The sequence below is a fragment of the Theropithecus gelada genome, chromosome 8 (assembly GCF_003255815.1).
Source record: "Theropithecus gelada isolate Dixy chromosome 8, Tgel_1.0, whole genome shotgun sequence".
Taxonomy (NCBI): domain Eukaryota; kingdom Metazoa; phylum Chordata; class Mammalia; order Primates; family Cercopithecidae; genus Theropithecus; species Theropithecus gelada.
The window spans coordinates 95,986,504-96,011,762 of record NC_037676.1 but is presented as its reverse complement, the minus strand read 5'-3'; the positions used below and the strand labels follow the sequence as shown (position 1 = coordinate 96,011,762).

Genomic DNA, 25,259 nt, shown 5'->3' with positions numbered 1-25,259 from the left:
TATTTCAAGTCTCTAGGAAAACTGAAAGACAACAGAGGGGATAAGAATAAAGACACTAGAGGAAATTTTAGCCTCTGACACCATCACTACAGCAAGCAGTAAACAGAGGCTAACTTCTAGCCAGAACAACCACGGTGAAGGCATTTTTTACTGCTGTTCCTATCACCGAATGCACCATGCCTGGCTTTCAATAACAAGCTACAAGGCACATTAAAAGGCAAGGAAACACGTAAGTCTAAGCCAACAGAGAAAGCATTAGAACCAGCCTCAGATATGGCAGAGACTGTGCAATCATCAGATTGGGAGTTTAAAATAACTGTGGTTAATATACTAAGGGTTCTAACAGAAAAAGTGGACAATACGCAAGAACAGATGGGTAATCTAAGTGTGATAGGAGACAGGCAGGGCTTATTTCCTAGTCTAGACAGAATGAAATAAAGTAGCGGAACCAGCAAATGGTGCTGAAGGCTACTCCAGGTGCGCTCACTGCCCATCAGCATAAGACACTCACACCAGTGCCATGACAGTTTACAACTGCCATGGCAACACCCGGAAGTTACCACTCCTTTTCTAGAGCTATCTGAATACCCCATCCCTTAATTTGCATGTAATTAAAAGTGGGTATAAATACTGCTAGCCAACAGCCCATATGCTGCTACTCTGGGCACACTGCCTATGAGTAACTGCTGCTCCACAAGGGGCAGCTACTCTGCTGTGCCCTGCTGTTTCAATAAACCCAATTTCTTTTACCACCACCAGCTCTTGAATTCTTTCCTGAGCAAAGCTGAGAACAACCTGGGTGAATCCCCAGTTTGGGGGCTCATCTGCCCTGCATTATCAGCAGAAAAATGGAAACTCAAAGAATCAGAAGGAAATATTAGAAATCAAAGCCACCATAAGAGAAATGGAAGAATGCCTTTGATAGGCTAATCATCTGAACATGGCCAAAGAATCAGTGAACCTGAAGAGACATACCACAGAGTGGGAGAAAATATCTACAAAACATATATCCACCCAATGGGCTCACATGTATATAAATCAATAAGATAACGTGAGTATCTTCTTGTCTAACTCCACAAAATAGTTTGTGGGAATATAAACTGTAGAAAACCATATCATAGAGTCTTCTAAGAACAAGGCTTCTGGAAGACAGAAGCAAAGGGAGAGGGATCCTTTGGCAATTGGGTGGTGAAGGAAAAAGAAAATTTGACAGTCTTCCAAGACAAACGCCAAATTGAAAGACTCACAACCTCTCTCCTACCTTTGTTGAATTTTCTCTCCAGGAGCCCAACTAGGTTCTTACTGTGAAGATTGACCTGGGGTAGGAAAGAGTATTTCTGATTTCAGTGGCAGCATCCACTGAAAATGAACAAATGCGTCTCATATGACCCAACAATTTCTGTCCAAGGTATGCACCCAAGACAAGTACACACACCATGCACAACCAGAAATATTAACATGTACTCATAGCAGTATTAATCACAATAACCCCAAACTGCAAAGTTCAATGGTCATCAGTACAAGATGCTTAAATGAATTGTGGACGATTCAAACAAAGGAACAGAGTAAAATGCACTAGTTAGAGATACAGGAAACAATATGTATCATTTCACAAAAATATTGGGAAAATTAAGATGGACAGAAGGAAAAAAGAAAGAATGCATACTGTATGGCTGCATTTGCACAGGGCTCAAAACAAAAAGTCAAACCATACTGTCAGAGTCAGAATACTGGTTACCTACAGAGTAGAGAAGAGTGTAATTTGGAGGGAAAAAGAGGAGGTGTCTGGAATACTGGGAATATTCTTCCTTGACCTGGTGGTTATGTAGAGGTGTTCATGTGATAACTGGTTTGTATACTTAGGAATTAAGCACATTTCTATATGTATGTTACATTTCAATAAAACCTGTTTTAACACACACACACACACACACACAGGGTATTATTACACAACCACTGTAGAAATGACGTTGGCATTATACTGATAAGATGAACATGCACAGACCTAACAACCCAGCAACGTCGCACTCCTTGAAAAAGTTACCAGTGCTCCAGAAGGCATGTACACCTTACAGCACCACTGTTCATAATTGGGAAAAATGGGGAAAACCAACTGTTCATTAGCATTACAAAGCATAATAGTGGGATAACGATAAAATTATCACTGTCTGGAAGTGAAAATGAAACTCTGACTATATTCATCAATGTGGTTCTCAAACCACTCCTCCCACTACTTAATCTGTCCGCCATTACATTTCACTTGAATTCTGCAATGACCTTCTCACTGGTTTCTGCTCATGTCTCATCCCTCTTTAGCCTTTCAATCCAGAAACCACTGTGATCCTTTTGAAAACTGAAATTGGATAGTTGTCATTCTTCTGTTCAAGATCTAGTTAACCAGCCAGATGCCCTTGTGAACAGTCTCTGATACAGCTTTGACCTCATCATCCTCTTATGATGCCCAGGCTTGCCTCACTCCCGCACACCAGCCCCTCTGCTGTTGCAGGGCTTCCCCAGGCACAGTTCTTCTTCGTGGCCTTTGAGTTGCCAAGGGCGATCTTCCTGAGATTAAGGACACATGCTTGCAGTTCCCTGACATCTCTGCTTAAATGCAAGGCTTTCCCTACCCACCTTATAGCTTCCTTCAACCTACGTGCTCCCTCCATAGTTATTTCCATTGCATTTACCGCCACCTGATACACAACATGTTTACTGGTTTGTTTATCAGGTGCCCCACACCCAAGTACCACTAGGGCAAAAATTTGGAATCACTGCTATAGACCCTGGACACCACAGAGCAGTGCCTGTGCCTGGCATAAAGCAGGTATAAGCTCCAGAACCAGACACCAGGGTTCAAAGGCAAACACTGCTACCAGCTAGCAGGTTGATCTCAGACAAGTAAACCTCAGCTTTCGTGCTTCAGATTCCCTGTATGGAAAACAGAGACGCCGACGATACCTGTCTCCTTGAACTTTTGTGAAAACTGATACACATGTTATGTATATTGTATACTTGTTATGCCCACACATTTAGGTACTAGTTATAAAACTCACCAATGACCAGGTGTATGGGCTCCAGGCAGCATCCAGCTGGGTGTAGAGCCCCACTCCCATCAATAAATAAATTAAATAGAAAAACAAGCCAGGTGTGGTGGCACATGCCTGTATTCTCAGCTATTTAGGAGACTGAGGCAGGAAGATTCTTTGAGCCCAGGAGTTTGAGTCTAGCCTAGGCAACATAGTGAGACCCCCAATTATTTCATTTTTTAAAATAAATAAATTTAAAAGGAAAACAAATATCCATAGCAGCTTAAACCAATAATCAGTTTTATTTTTTCTCATGTGATAGGAAGTCTGGAAGTAACAAGTCCAGGGCTGGTGCAGACACTCAAAGAAGCCACAGGGTAGGCCAGGGTCACTGTGGGCTTTCTGCAGTCACTTCCTTATACTGTGGCTTTCATCCACATGGTCATAAGGTGGATCTTCCAATACTAGGTACTGGATGTCCTTATAAGGTGAGAAGTAGGGGATAAAGCAAAGAGCAAAACATACAGGGAAGAATTCAGGTTTAAGAACAACCCCTGTTCAAGAGCTTTCTCAGAAGCCCATGCGGTGACATCCGCTGATTTGTCAGTGGCCAGGGTTGTGGGACATGGATGGTCGTAGTTGCAAGAAAACCTGTAAGAGATTTTAAAAAATAGCACACCTTACTAATCTGACAGAACGTGGATTTTCTTCATATGGGAAGAAGATGAGAGTGGACACCAGGGAAGCCACTAGAAGTATCTGCCACTCTTGGCTGGACAGCAGGCTGCAAACATACCACCACTTCATGGAGACGTCATGCTCTGGTCACAACGCGTGTGAATGAGATGCCAGTAACAAACCAGTACTGAGAAATACCCACATGTAACACAGATCTAAATATGTGATTGGTCAAGTAGGTTGTCCAAAAGGCAATTAGGACGTTATCAAGGATGAAGCTACAGTAAAAATACTATATACAAACCTTTTGTGATGAGGCTTTAGGGCTATTTAGAGGAGTGTAACCTTAAAAATGAAGATGAAAAATGTATAAGTGGGGTCTGTTTTCATGATGAGAGATTAAGTGCAATCCTGAATTCACACAAAAATCCTGTTGGGGTTCTCCCCCAGTGAGAATATTCACATGCACAAGTGAGGGGACCATGGCTGGAATCATTTCCACATAGGAATTGTCAGCACTGATTGTGTTTTAAAGGTTTTGTAAAAGAAATTTCTCCTAGCGTAAGTGCTCAGAAGATTCAGAAAACTGAGTAATTGTTGTAGGTAATAATTGAGGAACCTGACTGCGTGATTGTTTTCAACCTCAGCAACAGTGACGTTTGGGGGCACATAACTCTTTGTTGTGGGGGGCTCCTGTGCACTGGAGGGTACTCAGCAGCATCCCTGATGTCTTCCTACTACAAGTCAGGAGCACCTTCCCCCAGTTCTAACACCAAAAATGTCTCCAGACATTGTCAAATGACACCCAGACAGAAAAATTGCGGCTTGGCTGAGAACCCCTGCTGCAGACAAATGGTCAGTCAAGTTTCTCTGGAAAGGGACAGATGACAGGAAGTATTTCAGACTTCGTTGGCCATATATGTTCTCTATTACACATTCTTCCCCTTTAAAGATGGACCAACTATTGTTAGCTTGCAAGCCATACGATAGACAGCCAGTCATGGTTTGTGGACCTCTTCATGACCTTCCCACATTCCTTACTTCACTGATTTCTCTCTTCAGTGTGATTTCTGTCCTGAGGAATCCATTGAGACCAGGAAGGGTTTCACCAGTCACTGCATTTACAGAGATTCTCCCTAGTGTGCTTATTACTCATGGGCCCAGAGGCTACAAGTGGTGCTGAAGTCATTTTGACATTAAATGCCATCCTGGGGTTTCTCGCCGTAAGTCCTTCTGTGATTGTTAAAAGCTGAATGTACGCCGAAGGCTTCTCCATACTACAGATGTACATTTTCACCCCCAGCGTGAGTTCTCACAAATCTCCTATGGGATGAGAACACCTCGTCTTCCCACAGTTTTTAAAGGAATTGGACTTCTCTCAAGTTACACGGATTCTTTTGCACCCAGTAAGGTGCGGGCTGAAAGAGGCTTCCTCTTACACCCGTGAGATCTGGTTTTGATCTGAGTAATCCTGTTTCTTTAAAGCAGGCGTGCTCACTGGAGCCTTTTCCACACGGACGACACAAAGAGATTCTCTCCCCGGTGAGTTTTCACGTGGCTCCTGAAGGAATAATGATCGCTGAAGGCTTTCCCGCAGACAAGGCATTCACAGGGCTTCTCCCCGGTGTGGATCCTCCTGTGCATGTTCAGGTTGGAGCTGATGCTGGAGGCTTTTCCATAGTGATCACATTCCTACGGTTTCTCCCTCCTGTGGCTTTGCATGTGCGTCTTCAGCGTTGACTGGTTCCTGAAGGCTCTGCCACACTGCCTACACTCAGCGTGTTTCTTTACAAGGTGAATGCTCCTGTGCCTCTGCCGGGATAAATAATCACTGAAGACTTTCCTGCAGGTGGCGCATTCGTAACGCCTCTCTTGTGTGTGTATCTTCCTGTGTGCAGTGAGGTTTGAGCTCCCTCTGAAGGCTTTCCCGCAGAGATCGCACCCATACAGTTTCTCTCCAGCGTGAGTTCATGTGAGTCTTAAGGCTGGACTGGTTTCGGAAGGTTTTTCCCACACTGCTGACATTCCACGGGTTTCTTGACGATGTTAATTCTCATGTGTTTCCTCCAGGAGGCGAGATCGCCAAAGGATTTCCCACATTCTTTACATGCTCCACAATGAGGTTCTTCTTGTGCAAATTAAAGTTCGGCTTCCAGCGGAAGGCTTTGCCGCGCTGCGTGCATGCGCAGGGCTTCTCCCGGTTGTGATTCGTCACGTGCTCTTTGAGGTGGGAGGGGTGCCGGAAAGCTTTCCCACAGTCGTGACACTCATAGGGCCTCTCTCCGGTGTGCGTTCTTTTGTGTGCAGTGAGATGGCAGCTCCGGCCATACGCCTTCCTGCACTGATCACTCTTGTAAGGGCTCTCACCAGTGTGAACGCTCATGTGGATTTTCAGGGCTGAGAGGGTCCAGAATGCATTTCCACACTGACTGCAGTCAAAGGGCTTCTATTTGAGGTGAGTTCTTGCGTGGTCCTAAGGGCTGAATGGTCGTTGAAGGCTTTCCCGCCGTCGCTGCACTCGTAACGCTTCTCCCTGGTGTGTATTCTCCTAAACCGTTCATGAGAAATCCGCCCCAACAATCCAATCACCTCCCACCAGGCCCCATCTCCAACACTGGGAATGACATTTCCGTGTGATATTTGCATGGGGATACACATCCAAACTATATCAGAGGGTCTCAAAGAACTGGTGGCCCTGAATACAAATGCAAGAGATTTTAGCATCTAAGTGACTCTGACAGGATGTGGAGCAGGGAGTCTAGAACAGCTGTAGGATCCATGAACTCAGAGACGTTCTGCCCCGTTTCTATGTGATACGTGAAACAAAACCAGGATAATTAGAATGCTGTCACCCTGGATGAGTTAGAACAGATAGGTTAATTTTTCAGAGCTGTTAAGGCTGCTTAATTTCTCTTTTAATTTTCTTTTACAGCATGGCAAAAGCAGTTCTATCTTTCTATTTCTACAAATCTTACTCTACTCTTATTGGGATCTGTTTTTCTTCTCACCAGGGCCAAGACTGGGATGAGGCAACCCAGGCTGGTAGATAAGTGTGCAGTATTTAAGGAGGGGCTTCCAGTGCCAGTCAGACAAGCACAGGGGTGGCTCAGAGTGAGTGGCAGCTGACACTGCACTCACAGACCTCACCTCGACCTAGCCCTGCTCCTCAGTTTTAGATCTTCCTCCTGCATCAGGTTTGTGGTCCAAAACAAATGTTGCTCCAAACTGTTCCATTATGAGCTCTCTTGTGACCATAATTCTCCCAATATTTGATTTTATCCCCATATTCAACTTAATCATAGTGTCCCAGGATATTCAGAATTTGCAGATGTAAATATTACAGAGAGAATAATTCTTTTGTTACTTTTACTGACTGGTATTTCTTTCTGTGCGTACTAGGACTATTTCTACTACTGTTATTCATGTAAATATAGGCCCAGCATGGTGGCTCATGCCTGTAATCCCAGCACTTTGGGGGGCTGAGGTGGGAAGGTCACTTGAGGTCAGGAGTTCAAGATCAGCCTGGCCAACATGGTAAAACCCTGTCTCTACTAAAAATACAAAACAATTAGCCAAACGTGGTGGTGCATGCCTGTAGTCCCAGCTATTTGGGAGGCTGAGGTGGGAGGATCACTTGAACCTGCGATGTGGAGGTTGCAGTGAGCCGAGATCATGCTACTGCACTTCCAGGCTGGGTGACAGAATAAGACCCTGTCTCAAAAAACCCCTTTTATATATATATATAAAATTACATATACAAAATATATAAATATATATAAAAATATAAATTAAGAATTTATGATTTCTAAAGGACAATTACAATTGCTAAAATAAAAGCAAAATGGAAACCCACAACAAAAGACCTAAGTAAATAGCTTTTAGATTACACACAGCCAAAAAAAAGAATTTGTTTCTTAAATACAGTCTGCTGCATAAATGTCCCCTGGAGCACTTTAAGTAATTCTGATACTCAGATCATATCGAAATTCAATTAAGACTCTTTGGGGTGGGCTGATGAATTAGTACTTTAACAAACTCTACATGAAATTTTTATGAAGGCTGAAGTTTAAAAGCTACTTGTAGCAATAAATGCAAGGTAAGCAGAAAAAGAGTTGAGAAACATAAATACGGCTAAGAACCATGAGGGCAGAAGATAAAGAACTGAACCATTTCCAACTGGAGTTACCTATGAGAGACAGAGAAGGAGCCCAGGCAATTACTGCAAAATATAGTGGCTGTAGATTTTTCATTTCAGGAGGAAAATATAAACAGATTGAAGAGATGAAAAGAAATCTTAGGCACAAGGAACCAGAGAATACCAATGGTAAAAAGATTATCTTAGCATCAACCAGAGGAAAAAAGACAGGTTATCTTTTGAGCAATAGTTTTCAAACTTTAAGTTACATCAGAGTCACCTGGAGGTCTTGTTAAAACAGACTGTAAATATCTCTCTATTAAGAAACAAACCAATCCTGGGCATGGTGGCTCACACCCGTAATCCCAGCATGTTGGGAGGCCAAGGTGGGTGGATCACTTGCATGCAGGAGTTTGAGACCAGCCTGGGCAACATAGCAAGACCCTGTTTCAAACCAAAACAAAAACTTCACATTTCTAGGCCCCATCCCCAGGTTTCTGATTCAGAAGATCTGGGGTGTGGGGTCAAAGAGTATGTATTTCTAACAAGTTCCCAGGTGATGCTGATGCTGCTGGTCAGGAGACCAGACCCCAAGAACCACTGCTTTAAAGAAACAAACATTAGACCAACATCTGACTTCTCATTAGCAACCGTGGAAGCCAGAAGATAGTGGAACATCTTCATAGTTCTGAAATAAAATATAAAATCTTATAACCACCAAAAATGTCCATGAGAAAGAGGGAAAAATAGTGTCTTTGGGCTTGCAACCCACAGAAAAGAGACATTATGAAAGACGTACTTCAGGGAGAAAGAAGTAATCCTTTGATTACTTAACCAAAGAGTGTAAGAATTACATCAGAGTGTAAGAATCAAGCAAAGCACTCAAAATGGCAAATGTGAAAGTATAATGAAACAAGAAATGACGGTATGCAGCAACAATAAAAATTTCTTCTGATATTTAAAAAAAGAACTAAATATGTGCAAGTATGATTTATCAATAAAGAAACCTGAAAATGCGTGGTAAGAAAACTATGTAAATCAGGAGAGTAACATATATCTAAATCTAGATTTAATGAACAAGCATGGGTAAGAACTGTTTAGAACAACCACTGAAATAATAGAGTAAATAATTTCAAAATGTACAGAAAATAAAGCAAAATGACAAAAATACTCAAACGAAGCTAGAGAAAAGAAAAAATAGAAGACAAATGTAACATTCAAATATGCTAATACAGAAGATGTTAATGGAGTTAATGCTTTAACTAAAATATTAATATTCACAGAATAGATCAATCCAATTTTGTGCTATGTACAAGAGACATCTAAAATAGAATACTGTAAGAATGTAAAGAAAAGGATATATAAGGTAAGTAAAAAGAAAAGAAAGCTGCTTTGAATTTTAGTATTAAACAATAGATTAAGGCAATAAGGCTCATAGAGAAAAATGAAGTATTACATAATAAAAAGAGTTATAAATCAAGAAAGAAGTGTGTGTGTGTTTTTAAAACATAGCCTCAAAAGAATGAAAATAAATAAATAAATAAAGGGACAGAACTCTGAGGAGAACTGATGAAGCCACCATCAGAGCTCTCACAAATCCAGTTCAAGCAGGCAATTCAATAACTCCATGCAGACTGAAGATGATGAAACAGCATTTCCTAACTATAACATCCAACCACACACGGCGCCATGTATGTCTCAGAAAATGCTTGACCACAGAGCAATGAAGTTAGCAAACAATGACCAAAAGGTAACCAGAAAAAAAGTCATAGAAATGAAAATTAAAGGAAAAAATTCTAAATCTGCATGCCGAAGAAGCCATGATATTCGATATTTAAACTTAAAATACAATAAAATATGATACTGCAATTGTTTGCCAAAGTAATTTTTTTCTTTTAAAGTCAGTTTTATTGAAAGATAAGGAATCTCTTTACAGCAGGGGGCAGCAAACGATTGCTTTTGAACTATGTATAGGGCAAATGAAAATTGTAGCAGTAGCTTTTCTGTTTAATTGTAAGTAATAAGCCCCCAAATAAGACAATGGAAATCTTCCTTGGTCTTTTCTTTTTTCTTTTAGAATAAAACTACTTTCAAGCTAAAAGTAAAACTTAAAAGTATTACTTTAAAATATTAAATTTACAAAAAGAATATGTGATACCATCTTGATCTGAATCTTAATATAAATGTCTAAAAGTAAAACTTAAAAGTATTGCTTTAAAATATTAAATTTACAAAAAGAATATGTGATGTAATCTTGATCTGAATCTTAATATAAATGTCAGCATCACTAATATTTTTTCATTTTGATTTCATAATATGTTCATATGCCAGGTCTTGGGTATTATTTAAAAATATTTTAATTGCTTTTAACACAACTAGAGAATGGAATAAAATGGGTATGTATTTATGCTGATATATTTTTAATTAGCAATGCAATTTAAAATTCATGGCCTGATACTATGGCTCATGCCTGTAATTGCAGCACTTTGGGAGGCTGAGGCGGGAGGATCCCTTGAGGCCAGGAGTTTGAGACTGGTCTGGGCAACATAGCAAGACCCTGTCTCTACAAAAATAAAAATAAAAATTAGCTGGGCATGGTGGCACATGCCTGTAGCTGCAGCTATGCCAGAGGCTGAGGTAGGAAGATCATTTGAGCCAAGAAGTTTGAGGTTGCAGTGAGATATGATCTTATCACTGCACTCCAGCCTGTGACAGAGCAAGACCTTGTCTCTTAAAAAAAAAAAAAAAAAAAATCCATGTATTGGCTGAGAATAGTGATTCATGCCTGTAATCCCAGCACTTTGGGGAGGCTGAAGTGGGAGGATCACTTGAGTCCAGGTGTTCAAAACTAGCCTGGGCAATACAGCGAGACCCCTGTCTCCCTCTATAAAAAAATTCATGTATGTAAAAATATTTTTTTCAAATATTAAAGAAGTATAAAAAATGCCAACCAACTTAAGTATTAATTTAGGTTCTCTAGGTTGTAAAAAAGTATGTTTGCACATACTATAAATAAAGAGTTAGGGGGTACCTTTAGAGTATTTTAAAAGAGATAATATATAGAATAGTACTATCTCTGTTTTGTCTTTAAAGAACTTAAAATAGCAATAAATAGCAACTTATTTTTTTTTTACAATTTTTTTACTTTATTTTTATTTTTTGTGGGTGCATAGTAGGTGTATATATTCATGGGGTACATGAGACATTTTGATATGGGCATGCAATGCATAGTGATCGCATCAACGTAAGGTATCCATCCTCTTAAGCATTTATTCTTTCTTGTGTTACAAACAATCCAGTTGTACTTTTAGTTACTTAAAAATGTACAGTAAATTACTGTTGACTGTAGTCACCCTGTTGTGCTATCAATTACTAGATTTTATCACTAATTCTTAGATAACCTTATGGGCAAACTGAGGCTTAAATCTAATTTCCTTAAATCAAATGGAAGAATTGGAAATGAGACACAAGATCCCTAGCATTCTAAAGGACATGAATTTTAAAGTCAAGGAAATCCATAGTTCTCTATTAACCACTGTGCAGACACTAACCCAAAGTGAGGAGGGTAGGCATTACTCATGAAGAAGAGTAGGGGTGCCTGAGCCAGGACAGTCAGTGCTACAGGAAGGGTGGAGGGGGGCCTTAGATGAATTTTACCCTCCAGGCTGCTGGGTGATGGGAGAGGTCCAACTCCTGTAGAGGTTCTTTTTCGGGCTGGGTTATCGATGGCACGGGCATGACTAAGGCAGACTTAGGCCAGGAGGGGGTCTTCTGGTACTCTCTAAAGACCTTCTTCCAAAATGTCTCCTCTCATGGGGCCACCACCCGGGGTCCATTTCTTTTACTTGGAATAACTCTCATACTAGCTGTTTTTCATGATTTTAAAAGAGTAACTACTACTCTTTAAAAATAAGAAATGTACAAAACACCAGAAAGGAAGTCGAGAGAGCCCCACTCTTGACTATCCCAGCCAAATCATTTGCCTTGAAAAAGAAAAGAGGCCACGTGCAGTGGCTCACGCCTGTAATCCCAGCACTTTGGGAGGCCGAGGTGGGTGGATTACCTGAGGTCAGGAGTTCGAGACCAGCCTGGCCAATATGGTGAAGCCCCGTGTCTATTAAAAATACAAAAATTAGCCAGGCGTGGTGGTAGGCGCCTGTAATACCAGCTACTCGGGAGGCTGAGGCAGGAGAATCGCTTGAACCCAGGAGAAGGATGTTGCAGTGAGCCGAGATTATGCCATTGCACTCCAATGTGGGTGACAAGAGTGAGACTGATTCTAAAAAAAAAGAAAAAAGCAAACATGCCCAAAGGAAAATGCACTATCCTACCATTCATTATTAACACTTTAGGAGGCTTATTTTCTTCGCCAGGCTTCTTCAGATTAGGGAAGAAGAGTTAGCCTTTCTTCCAAGGCTCATTCCCCAAGTCTTAGCTTGTAAACCCCTTGCTCCCGGGGTCTTCCTCTCTCCTCTACTATACTTCCACAGCCCCTTAGGTGGCATCGTTGTAGTTCTGTATTGTCATTACTGTCACACCATGTTGCAGTTGCCTGTTTACTTGTCTTAGCCCCCACCTTGTTGAGGCCAATACTTATTTCTTGTTCATAATTAAATTCCCTAGACCCTAGCAAACGCCTGGCACAGACTGATAACTGAAGGGAAAGGAGTCCACAAGGGTGAGGAGGAAGAGAGGTTTTCCTGTCAAGGGAGGGAAGGTATTGATTCTGGACATAGGGAAAGGATGATTGTGGTAAAGTCAGAGGTCTAGAGTTGGTATGGAGGGAGCTATGAAAGGAGGTATAAATTTCCTGATATTGCTCAATAGTTGTCTTTGGCCAAAGGGAGAGAAAATAATTATCTGGACCCTTTTGGGTTCCAAATTAAGAGCTGGATTCCATTTTCTCTCCCCCCTTTCACTTTCCACTTATAGGACTTTATTGTTTTATTTTTATGAGACAGGGTTTTACCCCGTCACCCAGGCTGGAATGCAGTGGCGCAATCTCGGCTCACTGCAACCTCCACCTCCCAGGTTCAAGTGGTTCTTGTGTCTCAGCCTCCTGAGTAGCTGGGATTTTAGGCGTGCACCACCGCACCCGGCTAATTTCTGTGTTTTTAATCTTGCCATGTTGGTGAGGCTGGTCTCAAACTCCTGGCCTGAAGTGATCTGCCTGCCTTGGCCTCCCAATGTGCTGGGATTACAGGTGTAAGCCACTGCACTCAGTGAGGACTTTATCTTTGACAAATAACTTTCCACCTCTTTTTCTCAATTAACAAATATAGGAAGAAGCCCTACTCATAACACATTTGAGGTACCAAGGAAAGTTCTATGCACGGGGAAATAGTATATATATAATATATGGCCAAATTTTATATATTACATAATATTTGTATTACATATAATATTTGTATATTTTATATGTAATATAACATTTTATATGTACAATAAATATATATTACAACATTATATATGTATAATACATATTACATATTTATATTACATATAATATTTGTACATTTATATATCTGCATAATATTTCATATTTATATGTTTTTCCCTTTTTTGGTCCTGACTCTAATTGACCCCTGGGTCCCACTTCATTGACTGACATGCTTTGTAAAGACTCCTCTCAAACTTAAGCTCCTATGGAGTGTTGAAAAAACATTAATTTTATTTTTTAACTTCTTTTTTTGAGACAGTCTTGCTCTGTTGCAGGATGTGATTATATTTCACTGCAGCCTCAGCCTCCTGGGCTCCGGTGATCTCCCACCTCAGTCTCCCAAGTTGCTGGGACTACAGTTATGGGTCACCAAGCCTGGCTAATTTTTACTTTTTTTTGTAGAGATGGGATCTCGCATCTCACTGTGTTGCTCAGGCTGGTCTTAACCTCCTGGGCTCAAGCGATCCTTTTGTCTCAGCCTTCCAAAGTGTTGGGATTACAGGTGTGAACCACTGTGCCAGGCCCCTCTCTGGAGTGTTTTTAACTCCAAACCCCACCTTGCCCTACCAGCTGAGCCTTCTCAACAATATGAGTGCTTCCTTTCCTGAACTGCTATGGAGTCATGTTTACATCTTTCTTTTAACTCTTAAAAGGTCTACATGGTGTTAGTTTCAGGACTTTTGTGTGCTAACCTTCTCGACTGGAAGTTAAGCTCTTGGAGCTGATTTCTCTTTCTATCCTCTGCGGTGCTCAGCACCGTGGGTAGCAGAGTTTCTACCTCTAGGCCTTTGCGCTTGCTGCTTCCTTGGCCAGGAGTGTTGCCCCCACATACTGGCATGGCTAGTTTTTTCCCTTCATTGAGTTCTTGACTGAAAAATCACCTTTTTGACCAGGTTCAGCGGCTCACAGTTGTAATCTCAGCACTTTGGGAGGCAGAGATGTGTGGATCTCTTGAGACCAGCCTGGACAAGGTGACGAAACCTCATCTCTATAAAAAATACAAGTTAGCCAGGCACAGTGGCAGGAGCCTGTAGACCTAGCTACTTGAGAGGCTGAGGCCAGGGGACTGCTTGAGCCCAGGAGGTTGAGGCTGCAGTGAGCCGTGATTGCTCCACTGCACTCCAGCCTGGGTGACAAAGTGAGACCCTGTCTCAAAAAAAAAAAAAAAAAAAAAAAAACATCCTGTGCCACAACATTCTGTAGCTCCTTTTTCTGCTTCATTACTATTTTTTCCTTAGCACAACATACATCTAGCATTCTATATTTTAAAAACTCATTTGGTTTATTTCCTGTCTAGATTGCAAGTTCCATGAGGATAGAGATTTTTGTCTATTTTGTTCACAACTGCATCCCTAGTGCTTAGCACACAGTAGGAGGCCTATAAATATTTAATAAATAAAGGAATAAATAGATCACAGCATTAAATAAATACAGTAGAAATGAATCAGTATATAGGAGTTGGATCTGAGCCTAGAACTAATGTCAAGGGAAATGAATGATTCCTTCCAACATGTGTAGAAAGGCACTAGCTAAATTAATTCACATTTACCTAGATCAGTTGAGTTTATGAAAAGCCAACTAATTGTCTCATTGGTGTTTGCAATCTCTTTTTTTTTTTAATAAAGAGTGAGTGTATAAAGATTTCCAACTTATTTCAGCAGACCAAGGGGTCTTTGTCTCCTGTATTGCCAGAGAAATGATTATGTTTCAAAGACATCTGTTCAGCTCATCATTTTTGTTTCCTCCTGTGGTTTATACAATTGAGCCCATTGGTACATATTTGTTTACATAATGTGGCATATGGTATTGGTCAGTTCTGGCCATAGAAGTGTCCTGAAGATTTGCGGTAGCACTAGGCCTCACAATGTGGTTTTTGTCATTGAAAAATGAGATTTCTTTTCTGGTAAACAACTGAGAACTAAGCCTGTTGACAGGAATTTTGAATGGAAACATTTAGATTTCTCACTCTATTGCAAAATAGTGAGTTGCAAGAAGATCTAGTGAGCTTATACTAAAGAAGCAGTTCTTTCATTAATTGAAGGTGAACTTGCATCTGGGCAAATTTGGGTAACTTCATATGCCAGGACGAGACTTGGAAAATACTTAGAATTTGTAAAATAAAAATTAATTTTACCTTTCATTCATGTGAATGCAAATATTTCCCATAAATCCTTGCCCTTGAAAAGCTTTGCAATTTTGTTTTGGAGGAAAGAAAAAAAATAAGAGAAATAGGAATACTCTTAGGAACATTATAGAGTTTTGCTTCTAGAGCAAGAGGGCTTTATCTTATTAAACTCTGATTTATTTAGTCGATTAACCTCAGCTTAAATTGGAATACTTGGTTTTGTCAAATAAAAAACAAATCCAGGCTTACTAAGGAGACAGTTTATTCAAAAGGATTATGGCAAGGAGGGGAAGAGACTATTGCAGTAGGGAGAGGGAAACTGTTGCAATAAGGAGAATGCTGAGACCATAAAATCTTCTGGTATTTCAAGAATTAGGTTAAAAGGTTGTTTTTCCTGCTCACTGCAATCTCTACCTCCCAGGTTCAGTAGATTATTCTGTCTTAGCCTCCCTAGTAGCTGGGGTTACAGGCACCTGGCACCATGCCTGGCTAATTTTTGTATTTTTAGTAGAGACGAGGTTTCACCATGTTGGCCAGGCTGGTCTCGAACTCCTGACGTCAGGTGATCCGCCTGCCTCAGCCTCCCAAAGTGCTGGGATTACAAGCATAAGCCACCATGCCCAGCCCTAAAAAGTTTTTTTTTTTTTTTTTTTAATGAATGAATGAGGCAAGAAAGACCTGGTGTGAGGAAGTGGAATGAACGCAGTGTATAGGACTGTGGAACAGGGAGCGTTTTATCCTGATCCAGCCTATTTTCCAGTAGACAGCCATAAATAAGGGTGAGACGCTGGCTTAGGCAGAGGGTGGGCTAAAGTTCAGGGACCCGGAGGAAGGATCAGTTTGGCTAACAAATCATTTTGTTCCTATTGATCAGTAGGGACAAGAAGTTCATTTATTGTAAGCTAATCATTTATGAGCCAAAAAAAGATACTTTAGAGGGTCTGTGTCTGATCTTGTCATAGGTGAAAAAGAGGTGGCCATAAGTCTTACCTCTGTCCTGTAGAAAGGGTGGTTCTTTGCAGGAAACAGTTTTATGGAGCACAGAAAGGTGGGGGCATTAATCATTTAACCTTTGATATCTTCTGGGAGGACAGGGGTCAGGTAAAATTCAACACTGCTAGCTTCTAAACCTAGAATGGATTAGAATAATACCCTGGCCTTGTTATCTCTTGTTTATAGAAGGACCACAATGAAAACAACTGGATAGTTTTTAAATTTTGACATTAAAAATTTCCTCTCCAGGGTGTTTCTGGAAAAAAAAGGGGAATAAAGTCTTTCTTTCTTTCTTCACATGTGCAGAATGTGCAGGTTTGTTACATAGGTATACGCGTGCCATGGTGGTTTGCTGCATCCATCAACGTCATCTACATTAGGTATTTCTCCTAATGCTATTCCTCCCCTAGCCCCCCACCCCCTGACAGGCCCCGGTGTGTGATGTTCCCCTCCCTGTGTCCATGTGTTCTCGTTGTTCAACACCCACTCATGAGTGAGAACATGCAGTGTTTGGTTTTCTGTTCCTGTGTTAGTTTGCTGAGAATGGTGATTTCCAGCTTCATCCATGTCTCTGCAAAGGACATGAACTCATCTTTTTTATGGCTGCATAGTATTCCATGATGTATATGTGCCACATTTTCTTAATCCAGTTTATCACTGATGGGCATTTGGGTTGGTTCCAAGTCTTTGCTATGTGTGAATAGTGATGCAATAAACATGTGTCATGTGTCTTTACAGTAGAATGATTTATAATCCTTTGGGTATATACCCAGTAATGGGATTGCTGGGTCAAATGGCATTTCTGGCTCTAGATCCTTGAGGAATCGGCACCTTGGCTTCCACAATGGTTGAATTAATTTACAATAAAGGAGTGTTAAAAAGGAAAAAGGTTTGTTTAGAGCTTTACACATGCAGATAAATTACATATTAGGGGATACATCATCTTTAGAACACTGATTAATTAAAATTATCATTCAGAAACTTTACCATAAAGCCAAGCACCCAGCCCATCTTAAGCTACTTGCTTTAAAAAAAAAAGACTTATTTCCAGATCATCTAGGAAATTTCATCATTCCACAATGAGTGACAGTGTTAGGACAGAAAGTTGTATAAAGATAGAAGGAATTAAACATAAAAAGCTAGGTGTTTCCTTTTGTTGAGTGTGTTAAAAAAAGACCATAAAAACTTAAAATTTAGATTTATTATTTTCATAAATATATCGTATTAGATACATTGACTTAGAGATAATTGCCCGTTTTATTTTCTTTCTAAGCTATGTATTCATATTAAATTCTGATTTTCCTCAAAATAGTTCAAAGAAAATGAGGAAAGTTTGTATGAGGAAAATGTATAATTCTACTGAGCTTCTGAAATTCCAAGCATACACAAAAGTAATAGAAACAGAGTAGGGGTGGGGAAACTTTTGAGGACTCTTTTGTAGGTATGGCCATCTTACAGGGAAATTTATTCTTACTGGGCCAAATCCGTGAGGAAATCTGGTATCCAGATTGGGTTTTGTCGCTCACCAGTGGGGTGACCCCAACATCACCCAAATTTTCTTAGCTTGTTTCTTCATCTGTTAAATACAGAGTAGATGGCCTGCAAGGGTGGGTCTAGCTGTAAATGTTCACTGTATTATCTTAAAGCTGGAAATTCCTTGATTTATGAAGCAATTTATAAAACTTCAGATCATCAATAGTTTTCAGTTCAAAAAGGTTTGCAGGAGTTGCAGTTAGGGAGGAGAGTGGGAAAGGAGAGATCAGAAAGATATAAAGTAGATGGCACAGGAGAGAGATATTCTCTGAAAAGATCTAAGTGCTCAGAGACAAAAATAATTCTTGCTGGTGACACTCTCCCCAGCACCCTGCCTTCCTCCCTCCTTGCTTGGTATCTGCAGGTTCACTGCTTACACTAAGTAACTCCCCTCTTCCTGTTTTTCTTCTCTTCCTCCTCTTCAGTCTGCAGAGTACTCAACCTCTCACCAGCCAGACTCACTTTGCTTCGTGTCTTAGCTGCACCTGTGACAACGCACCGCCTTTTCCCAGGGCCTCATGCACACAGTGTAGGAAATGCCTTCCATTGCTATTTCCATTTCCAGACAGTAGATGTTGCTGGTTTACTGTCAAAAAGGCCTTCCTGATTGTCCATTTATAAATGTTCTGATGTCTCGTATAACAGATTTGATGTTGAACTGCCTGAGAGTTAGATGTGCTAGATTTTTACTTGTTTGTAATCACATCTTCTAGGTAGTAACTTCACAAATGTACGTAAAATTTGCAAATAGTCCCTCCATATTTTGGACATTTCTATAGAAGAGTTGTTTTCTGATTCTGATGCCAAGTGATAGGGAGAACTAGCTCTCTGCCTTAGAGATCTTCATTAAATTGTGCCATCCCCATGAGTTACCTTTTGGAGTTGTTTTTTTTTTTTTTTTTTTTTTTTTTTTTAAAAATTTGTATAATTGACAATATCTTCCAGCTAAAATTTTGCAACTCTGGTTCCAACAATAGTTTTTAAAGAAACTTCAAGTTGTATCACCCATTTGATTTTTTTTGTCTGTGTATATTTCCCTTCCTTTTTAAGCCAGAAAACATCCTTTAGTCTTTTTTTTTTTTTGAGACGGAGTCTCACTCTGTCGCCCAGGCTGGAGTATAGTGGTCGGATCTCAGCTCACTGCAAGCTCCGTCTCCTGGGTTTACACCATTCTCCCGCCTCAGCCTCCCGAGTAGCTGGGACTACAGGCGCCCGCCACCTCGCCCGGCTAGTTTTTTTGTATTTTTTAGTAGAGACGGGGTTTCACCCTGTTAGCCAGGATGGTCTCGATCTCCTGACCACGTGATCCGCCCGTCTCGGCCTCCCAAAGTGCTGGATTACAGGTTTGAGCCACCGTGCCCGGCCCAAACATCCTTTAGTCTTAAAGGATGCAGTTGAGAATCAGTTTTCTGGAAACAGCTTGCCATTTTCTTTTTAATGCTGTGGCAATAAGCTAAAGAGAGTGTTATAGAGTAGAGATATATATCTGCACAATAGATAAATAAAATGATATGCCACCATTAGAAGTATCTGCCTACCTTTTGTAAAAATTCCAGAGATGACTTCATGAGAAGTATCTTAAGCATTTTCATGAAAAACAAAATTGTGAAGAAAATTTATCATTACAAAACTTGTAATTTTTGTAACTCTAGTGACTGATGATTCTAATATATAATTTTATTTAGTTTGCTAAATGTAGGTTTAAGTATAAATTAAATCTACACTAGTGATTTTTTTCTTAGTTAGGTATAAATGTATTAGATTTCTATGAATGTGAATCTGTGTATTTCAAATATAAGTTATTTTTCTAGGGGCGGTGGTATTTGACCAAATGATATTTATAGCCCCAAACCTAAATGCATAAATTAGAATAAGGAGGGTTTAACTTCCATTAGAAGTTTAAAAAAATTCATTGTTTTTCACAAAACCTTGAATCTTATTAGTTTTTCTTAAAAATGTCTAATTAAAAAAAATCAATCAATCAATCAGTTCTTGATGCTGTTGTTTAAGAGGGTAACCTAACTAAATTTTAGGAGCTAAGTTGAATTTTTGATGAGTTCTGCTATTAGCATTAAAAACACTTAAAAGTGTCCCATATATTCTCAAATCCAGTGCTTTCAAATAGATTATAATCTAAAAGTGATCTCTGACATCTCTCCTAACAGTGGAGAGGCTATTCCTGTTCCCCTCCTAGTTTCTAGTTACCTGACTGCCAGAGCACCAAACACAATGCCTCCCTGACTTATGATGGAATTGTGGAGCTGTCAATTCTAGATTTATTGCTTAGTTTGGGAATGAGCCGTTTCAGTAGCGCATGCGCTGCAAATCCTTCAGAACGAGCAAACACTGTTCATCTGAGACAAAATATTAGTCTACACCTCACATGCCTGCAATTGTAAGATTATGCAGGATTTTTTTTTTCTGAATAAAGTTAAAAATCCAAAATGACGACACAAATTTTTAAACTTCATCCTAACTCTGCGATATTGCTGTCTGGCAACAGCCTCAGCCAAACCCATGATTTAGATTTCAGTCTTAGTGAGCGAGAAATCATCTTCAAGAGCCAGAATACACAAAGCAGCAGTTGCAACAATATCCTTCTACAACACAAGTTAGAAAGAACGTCAAAAACACATTGCCAAAATTATCAATTTTCTAGAGAAAAATCACATGAAGCAAATCTGCTCGTAGAACCAATACAGTTGCATGCCTTGAAAAGTGCTTTAACTAGCAATAATACACAGTTATTGAATTATATGTTCAAGACATTGGAATTCTTGTTAATTTATACTTTAACGGTTTCATAACTCAACTTACTTGAAGAAACCAAATATCTTTAAAAGCTGAAGTTTGGAGGACTCAGAATATTTTCTGGAGCCAGACTCAGTGCCTCATACCTAAGAATGAAACAAGGAAGGGTAAGGATGCAGGTATTATATTATTTCCTCTTCCTTCCTTCCGCTTCTCAGAACCAGTCACTATTGGATAGAACAGTTTTGGTCAGAAGTTCTGTTTTCAATTTCAGTATCGGAGACATAAACCAACCTTTCTCTCTTCCAAACAATAGTATTTTTAATAAAACTTATTTCTGTTTCTTCCATCAGGTTCAAAAATCAGTGGCCATTTGAAATCTTTCCTCTCCTTTGATCCTCCTGTAAACCTTCTCTACATTCTTTCTCTAAAATGTTTCCTCTTTGGAATCATTAAAATAAATGTCACTCTCTCCTTCTCACACTGGATTTGACAGGTCAGATTCAAATTAGTCTATCTACAACATTGCTTTTTATCTTTTCCCTCATCTTTTCTAGAACTTAGAGTTTAGACCCTATTGCTGGTAAGAGCAAATACTGACTTTTTTGGTAATTTTTGTTTTTTTTGAGACAGGGTCTCACTCTGTTGCATACGCTGGAGTGCAGTGGCATGATCATAGCTCACTGCAGCCTCGACCTCCCAGGCTCAAGTGATCCTCTTACCTTGGCCTCCTGCATAGCTGGGACCACAGGCCTGCACCAACATGTCTGGCTAATTTCTTGTGTTTTTTGTAGAGATGGGGTTTTGCCATGTTGTTCAAACTGGTATCGAACTTCGGTCGCAAGTGATCTGCCTGCCTCAGCCTCCCAAAGTGCTGGGATTACAGGTGTGAGTGAGCCACTGAGCCCACCCATTGCTTGTATAGTTTGAAGACCCTGACTTGACTGTCATGGTTCTTACTCTTCCCCCCACAATGGTAAGGCTGCTCTGACACCACACCTCCTCCCTGCCTTGCACCTCTTTCTGTGATTGTTCCACCTCTTGGCCATAGTTCATGCCCTCTCTGCCCAAGTTTTCTTTTTGCCTATTCAAATTCATTATATTCTCCATTCCCATCACATTGCAAGTTCCAGTGCTGCACTGTTCCCCCAGGAGTGCCCAACTGGCCCTTTTCCTGTTGGAAGTTCTTTGCTAGCATCTCTAATGGACATTCCATGGATTTCCTTGCATTCTTCCTATGGTCTGCCATGACTGCTGCTGTATCTCCAAGAATATTTCAAACTTGTGAAGGCTGAGACTACTGGTAATCTTTCAAGTCGCCCACCATGTTTTTGTTGTGGTTGTTGATGGCATTTGTTTTCTCCCTTAGGATTCCAAGGACTGCTCCCTAGAACACTCTTCACACAGGAGAAGGTGGTGGCTGTTCGTTTGCAGGTTCCTTTCTTTTGAAGAAAGAAAGAGGATGGTGTGTGATTGGAAACATAGCTTCTACTGATTGACTTTTCTCAACAGCTTTGTTGAGAATGTAATTGACATATCATTAAATGCACCTGTTTTAAGTATACAAGTCAATGAAATTTAGTCTATCTACAGAGTTATGAAACCTACACTACAATCTAATTTAAGAATATTTCCATCACCTCCAAAAGAAATGTTATTCCCATGTTCAGTCATTCCCCTATCGACTGGCATTTAACACACCAATATTTTAAAACAGTGAGTGATTCACAAAGTCTCCATTCAATAGTATGGCTACTGATGAGAGGGAACACTATTAAGCAATTTGCTTTTTCTTTTCTTTCTTTTTCTTTTTTAAAATTTACATCCAGAAGTCTAGACCTCACAACTATTAACCAATTTTTGATGGATCTTTCACTCTATTATATATTTTCCCACCACTTATGAATGCCTCAATCTATTGTTTGGGTATTCCAGTTTTAGAAATTTTGTTTGCTTTTTGATACATCAAACTCCAGTATGTAAGAACATTCACTTCTTATGCAATTGTAAATTTTTTTTTTTAATGAGAAACTTTTGTCAATAGGACAAGTAATTCAAGTCATCTTGATTGAACAGGTAAGTCCATTCGATTTTTACAACACTGAAAAAAGGGATTATTTATTTTCTAGAATCTGCTGGGTACAAAACCTTTTTAAGAGATACTTATGGGAGTAAATTAAGCCTGATCTTAGGATGAAAAATGGTAGATGAAGGTCTGTGTAGCATTTCTTCAAAGAACTGTAATGGCCCTGGGTCAAAAATGCTTCCAGATAGTTTTAGTGTCAACCTGATAATAAGTCTTCATATGCTTACATGTATTTGTTGATTAGACATTTTCCAATGTGAAAGTCAGACAACTGATAATGATTGTTATTATTCTAACTATCATTTCATCATGTATCAGGCACTTACTCTAAGCCAGCCTCTGTACAAGGCACTTCACATTTATTATATTTAAACATTCTATCAACAAATGTAGAAGAAATTATTAATCTCACTGTACATCCAGGGAGACTGAATTTTACATCCAGGAGACATTTTATATTCTGGGTCTCAGAAACATGAAGTAAGTTGCCCAAAGTTACACAGCTATAGGCTGGATAGCTAGGATTCAATCCAGTGACATTGAGCTCGAAAGCCCATGTCTTTTCCACTAAGGCTCAGTGACTCCTGGAAAGGCAACTTTTGGAAGAATGAGTCACAAAGTAATTGCAAGTAAAGAAGTGGAGTGAGCAAGCCGCAGTCAGGCACCTCTTAGAGAGGACAAGCCTTGAAGTAATAGGTCATGAGCAAGGTTGGGGTGAAGTGGGTGTCCTTGGGGAGAGGAAGGGGCCTTCCTTCAGCTGTGAAGAGGACCCTAGGAAGGGAGCTGCAGGACTGCTAAAGACACCGCTCTCAGGCCCTGAGATTGCAGGCGACTGGCTCTGATAGGAAATGTCCTGGTGCTTACTACTCATCACATGAACTAGGAAAAACTACGAATTGATGAATCCTTCCCCTGCCCCTAATTCCCCTCACATTTCCCCCAGGAAGCAATGAAAAACACGGAAAAGAAAGAATTTAAAGCACAAGAAGGAAAAGTATGTACAGATTGGCAAGGACATAAGGATAAAGGGTTAAGAAATAATTATAACAGAGTTGGGACTGACCACTAGATACTTTTCTATGCAAACATGTCAGGTCCTCTTGAAGAAATTGTTCCTCTCCAAAATATTTTGGGGGCTAAATTATATATGCTACACATTATTTTTCAAGAAAATCTGTTTGGCTTCATCTTAGCTTCAGTATTTAAAAGACCTCAATCATCATTCTATTTTATACTTTATGATTTTTTTCAGATTCCATTTTCTCAACATTTAATCAAATTATTGAAACAGAAATGGGAAAACATGGATTTCTTCCAAATGGCCTGAGCATTACTTTATAATTTGGTCAGCTTGTGGATGTGAAGGAAGGCTCTATAGTTTTGTCATAAAATCTGGGTGTGGACTTTCAATTTTAAAATGAACATCTTTTGTGAAAGTTACTATATCACTTGGTACTAGAATTTTTACAATAAATATTTTTCTTCATTCTTTTTTCTACTGAGCTGAAACTTTCTGGTAGGTGAGTTTCTGTCCAATATGAATGATGGCAGACTTGAATTAACAATCTTTTCGAAATTGAAAAAATAGTGTATTGATAAATTGTGTGTGAGGAAAAACCTTGACATTGCATGGTGAATTGCAATTTAAAATAACTTAATTTTCATAATATGTATGTATATTCTCATAAGTTACACTTGTTGTTAGAATGTTTAAATATAATAAATGTGAAGTGCCTTGTACAGAGGCTGGCCTAGAGTAAGTGCCTGATACATGATGAAATGATAGGTATAATAATAACAATCATTATCAGTTGTCTAATCACATGCCCTTGTCTCTAACTACATATATATGTAAAATAGCCCATTTAAAAATAGTCTATTTTAAAACGAGACAAAACTACAAAATTGACTCAGAGGAAAATTGAACAATGGGGAAAATGAACTTCCTTTGACCTGGGATAAATGAAAAAGTGATTTCAACCAAAAATAACATTTCTCCCTGCAGAGCAGGAGGGTAATATATGGAGATACCTTTGCAGCATCCAGACGTGTGATTTCAGGATGCTGCCAGATGTTATATGTGTTCCAGGAGACCTCACAGAGTTGGGTAAGAATATGCTGCCTGAGCCACACACAAGGAGGGACCATGGGCCAATAAGGAAAGATTGCTGCATAAATCAAGCCTGCCGAAAGCTGCTGTAGGAGGAGGCTCAGGAGCCCCCCAGATGCTTGCGTTAGTTTGTCCCATGAAATAGGAGGCAAGGCTACTCAGGGTGTGCTGAACCAGATCCAGAGCTTACTCCCAATTCCTTTCAATGTCCTCTTCTCTGAGGATGTGGAAGGAAAGGACATGCAAGGAAATCATTCAGATTATGGGGAATTCAGTTCAATTTTAAATTTCAGGCCCCAGTGACATCACTGAAATAGTGAGGCCTGTCTGTTATATGTGGCATCCTTTTTATTTTATTTATTTATTTATTTATTTATTTATT

The 25,259-nt window shown here is 39.8% G+C and overlaps 1 pseudogene; it reads right to left on the bottom strand.

Moving 5' to 3' along the window:
- Positions 1–5,198: 5,198 nt before the first annotated feature.
- On the bottom strand, positions 5,199–6,895 carry LOC112630181 (annotated as a pseudogene).
- Between the last annotated feature and the right edge of the window lie 18,364 nt (positions 6,896–25,259).